The 4,975-nt window shown below is 37.0% G+C and overlaps 1 long non-coding RNA gene across 2 annotated transcripts; it reads left to right on the top strand.

Annotated features, from left to right (window-relative positions):
* The first annotated feature begins 526 nt into the window (after positions 1 to 526).
* LOC149268834 (uncharacterized) lies at positions 527 to 4,526 on the top strand. Of its 2 annotated transcripts, none has more exons than XR_016270378.1 (4): positions 527 to 1,225; positions 1,312 to 1,841; positions 1,925 to 3,197; positions 3,299 to 4,526. It is a non-coding gene; the product is annotated as an uncharacterized LOC149268834 (long non-coding RNA). The 2 variants fall into 2 exon arrangements; XR_016270377.1 differs by having other exon boundaries at positions 1,966 to 3,197; positions 3,299 to 4,522.
* The last annotated feature ends 449 nt before the right edge of the window (positions 4,527 to 4,975 follow it).

Raw genomic sequence — 4,975 nt, 5'->3', positions numbered from 1 at the left:
GGATGAAATTCTGCTTTTGGTGACATGCTGCGCCTCTGTGTATCCATGGTCCATGGACATGGACACCAGGTAGGCACAGCCTGGCCTGGACTGACAGTTACAGATGCACAACTTGTTGGCCAGCTTAGTGAGATGAGCCAAGTTATGCATGCGAACGCGTGCCACAGCCGCTTTGATGAGCTGCATAATACACTTGGAGAAAAAGTCTGTTGAAAAGTCAGCTATGCTCAATTCGTTTATGACTAATATGACGAGTTTATGGGAGACTGGTTATAGCAACAAATAGGCCAAGGCTATTTGAGGATTATCTAGCTATTGCTTATGGCCTCTCCTAAACTCATGGAATTTTAAGTGTATATTCGCAAAGGCGAATAATGAAATAATGAAATTGGAATAGCTAGCAAGTAGTTGGTAAATGGCTAAAGAACAGTTAAAGTGTGGCTAACAAATAGCTAGAGTGACTACAGAGCAGCTAGAAAGTGGCCAAACAATGGCTAAAGGACAGCTTTCAAGTATTTGTAAAGAATATCTATATATATAAAAGAAAGTTGTGTAAAAGTGAAGACTGCTTATAACTTGATTTGGGCTGAACCAATTTTCATGGTTTTTGATTTGTTGGATTTGTCTCCGCAACGAGTTTAGTATAGGGTCTTAAAAATACTGAAAAAATTTGCCGAATACTTGAAAAACGCGGTTTTTTCCCCAAATGTTCAAATTTTTTTTATACCCAGTAGGCTTGGTAACAGTGACAGTTTTGACAATAGTGTAGAAGTAAATAAACAAATGTAGTCAGTCAGTCTACGGTCTCCTGACCTCGAGCAGACCTGACTATTCAAAAAAAAAAAAAAAAAAAAAAAAAAAAAAAAAAAAAAAAAATTTCAAATCAAAAGGAAAAATATTTCAAATCAAAAATCTGCAAAAAATCAAAAGATTAAAACCTGACTGTTCAAAAAATAAATAAAAAATTAAAAATTCGAAATTAAAAAAAAAAAGGTAATTATTAAAAAGTGTATTTTTGGCTTTTTATATTTTCGGACTTTTAAACTTTATAAATATTTCAAATCAAAAATCTGCAAAAATTAAAAAAAAATCAAAAGATTAAAACCTAACAATCAAAAATAAATAAAAAATTCAAAATTCAAAATTCGAAATTAAAAAAAAAAAGTTAATTATTAAAAATTGTATTTTTGGACTTTTACAAAAGCTAAATATCTCGAAAGTTCAGGTATTTGTTTGTCTCAAACATAAATTTGTGTAAATTATTTATATTTATATTTCTCGATTGTTTTATATGGTTTTGTGCGAGGGCAGTATTACTATTAATAAAAATGCCGCGTCCTAGAAAATCTAATCTTTCCCGGCGGACCCATAATGCAATTAGGCAACGGAATAGCGCGAGTCAATTATCTGACGAAGAGCGAGAAATCGCCCGAGAAAGGCTCCGCGTTAGTACCCAGCAAAGAAGGGCCTTAATTCGTGCTTCTCAAAGAGAGGCAGCCCGTGAAATGGCAATAAGAAATGGTTCAAGGATTGATTTGAATCGAGCAGCGTTTCGATATGATTGCACCATTGATTACAGCTTGAATCGTTTAGTTTGCATTGGTCCAATGGACGTTGTTTGCTAGCATTGTGGCGCATTGAAGTTTGCTGGTGAAACGCCCGGTTTGTGCTGCCTTAGTGGTAAAGTGACATTGCCATTAGCGGTCACCATAGCCATTGCGTTCCCTGCTTTATGGCGAAACACTAGAATCACGACATTTTCTAGCGAACACTCAAAAATACAATGCCTGTTTCCAAATGACATAATTTGGGGCGGAAAATATTGGAGACGGATATTTAAGGTAATTTACGTTAAAAATTTTATTTTCTATGACTGCCAAAAAAAAATTTTGAATAATGTAGTTTGTTAGATTTCTGTAAAAAGTGTTTGTAAATATAACTATAACTATGGCTTTGAATTTAAAGATTCAAGGCCAGATTTGCCATCGCATTGGATCATTGCAACCTATTGAAGATGCACAGCAAAAATTCTTGCAAATATACTTCATGGGCAATATGGAAGAACAACTTGACCAGCGTCAAGAAATGAACACAGCTATGAAAAGAGCAATTCTCCAAGATTTGCCTGCTTAGAAATTTAAACCAACCAAAACTGTGCAATGGAACGCGTTTGGTGATAAGAAAACTGATGAGCAATGTGATTCACGCGTCGATACTCAAAGGAAAATTTAAAGATGAGGAAGTTCTTATTCCTAGGATTCCGATGAGCTCAACAGATATGCCCTTTGAATTTAAACGAATTCAATTCCCGCTTCGTCTTGCCTTCGCCATGACGATCAACAAGTCACAGGGCCAATCTTTGACTATTTGTGGCCTCAATCTAGAAAATGCGTGTTTTTCTCATGGTCAATTGTACGTGGCATGCTCACGTGTTGGCAAACGATCCGCATTATTTGTTCTTGCACCCCAAGGTGCTTGAATGAAAATCCGATTAATAAATTTATCAGTGTATCCCAGCCTGAACAACATAGCTTTCAACAATTTTTTACCTAGAAATAATATAGAGGGCAATGCAACGTTTGCCGGGCCAGCTAGTATGTAGTATAAATGACAACATTAAAGCAGACGCTTCTGAGTGTAACAAAAAAAATAAATAAAAAATAAAATAAAATAATAAATAAAATCTAAAAAAAAAACACACACACACACACACACAGTACTTTTTCTGAATCCTCAGAATTCTCATATAACTCCATCCGAAAACGCAAAAACTAGAAAAAAAAAGAAATTTCATTGGTCACTGTACTATTATACATTTATATATTTATGCAAATATTATTAATATAATTTTATATAACTTGAGTGATTTATATTTAATTTTTTATAGGAGAAAAAAAAACAAAAAACAAAATCTTGTGAACATGTATTTATGATTCAGGAAGCTGTGGAATATTATTATATTATATTATATCTTCTCTTCAAATTAAATAGAAAGAACTTTGTAATATATTCTTTTTAAATAGAAGTGTTTAAAATAATATGCTGACAGTGGAAGTTCATACTCAACATAATCTTATTTCTTTACAGATATAATACTCGTATTCTCATAATCTTTGTTACACAGCGACTCAATCCTTCAGACAGTTGAGTCAAAAGCAGCCCATTTAGTTCGATAGGAATGTTACCCAAACCAAGAGGTAAACTTTCGTATGCTATTTCAAATATTATAAATAAAAATATAAATATTATTATAAATATATGATATTCTTATAAATTGAGTTTATTGTCTTCCGTGCAGTGCATATTTTGGCAACGCACGAGCAGCGACAGCTCGGCAGCGGCTGCTACTTACAACAACAATAACAGGAGAAGGAGGAGGAGGAGTAGCTGCATATCTCGTAAAAGTGCGACATATAGGTTCCCTATATATATACATATGTATATATAGGCGAGCTACCGAAAAACTGATAACACACTGTGTGTGAGCTGCACGGGCTGGACACGAGGCTTCAAGTTGGTTTTGATTTTTGGGTTTTTCTTATTTTGTTTTTTGCCTGGTCGCAGCGTCTGCAAGTTATACACGGCGTGGCTTGGCCCATGGCTTTGCATATTAAATATGCAACAGCCGCATGCCCCTGCCCCGCTCGGGCAACTATCCACTCTGCAGCTCAACCACAACAGGGCTCATAAAGCACCTGGAAATGGCTGACAACAACAGCAGCAGCAACAACAGCAGGAGAAATGCGCCTATCGCAGCGGCTGCACGAGGCATGCAAAAGAATTTACGAGCTGGCAACGTCCAACAAAAGAACGAACGGGCACAGAGACGGCCTGGACAACGGACAACGGACAACGGACAGCGGACAGCGGCCACCGGGCTGTTGCCGTGTTGCACTGTGTTGCAGCAGTCGCAGATATGATGTGCATCCAATCATTTTAACGCAAATAAACCACAACAGATGGCGCTGCGTGCGCCTTGTAAGTTGACGCACGACTGCGCCCCAAATGCCAAATGCGAATCAAGCAAACTCACAGTCGCCAAGAGTGAACGACTAGTACATATCCTGTAATTAGCAATGTCTAATTCAGTAATTCCTTTTACTCAAAGGCTAACAGATCTAAAGGAATATTTTTGAATAAATTGAAAGCAATTCAAATGAAGCATTTGGTGTCAATTTTATAATCCAAATCATGCTGATTTTTTGCTTGCCTTATCTTTTAGAATTAAATAGAAGAGATTATCGAAAACAAAAGAAATTAAATTATCGATAAGCTAGAGAAAGTTTCGATAGTCATAGTATTCAAATAGAGTCATGGTATGAAGATTCTTGTAAATTCCCCCAATCCAAGATCTACAATTATATTTTTTATTGGACAATAGAACCAAATTAGAAACTCTCAACACAACGTTTTCAATCTTCTATTTCAAAATCTTTAAAGTCTCCAGAAACAACATCGTTTGATGCAATGAATCCATGCCCATACTATGTACCTCATTTCCAAATTACAGGGTATCAAAAAAAACAACAGCCACACACAAAAGTCTGACAACTGAAAATAAAAAATAAAAAAAGAGAAACTGCAACCAGGACGCAGCTCAGCTTGCGGCCCAAAAATGGATGCGTGCGTACCGCGTGGCAGCTTATCACAACAGCAACACAAACAACAACAAGAACAGTAGCAGCAGCTGCAGAAGCAGCAGCAACAACAACACGAAACACGGCAGACAGAGGAGGCCGTAAGATGCTCTGGTTTATGCATGGTGCCTGGACCTGCGGTCACTTGTGGCATGCCACGCCAACAGTTTACTTTTGTTTGCGCTGCGGCCCCATCGCTGGCAATTGGAATTTTTGTCGCATTTACCCAAAGTGCAGCGAGACACGCGGCAACTGCTGCTGCTGCTGCTGCTGTTGCTGCTTGTGGCCAATGTGCTGCAGATAAATCTCATGAAATAATTACACGTGTTACAGTAAAT

The sequence above is a fragment of the Drosophila arizonae genome, chromosome 5 (genome assembly GCF_054131065.1).
Source record: "Drosophila arizonae isolate 15081-1271.41 chromosome 5, UAZ_ARI_1.0, whole genome shotgun sequence".
Classification (NCBI taxonomy): Eukaryota; Metazoa; Arthropoda; class Insecta; order Diptera; family Drosophilidae; genus Drosophila; species Drosophila arizonae.
This window is presented reverse-complemented; position numbering and strand designations above follow the sequence as displayed.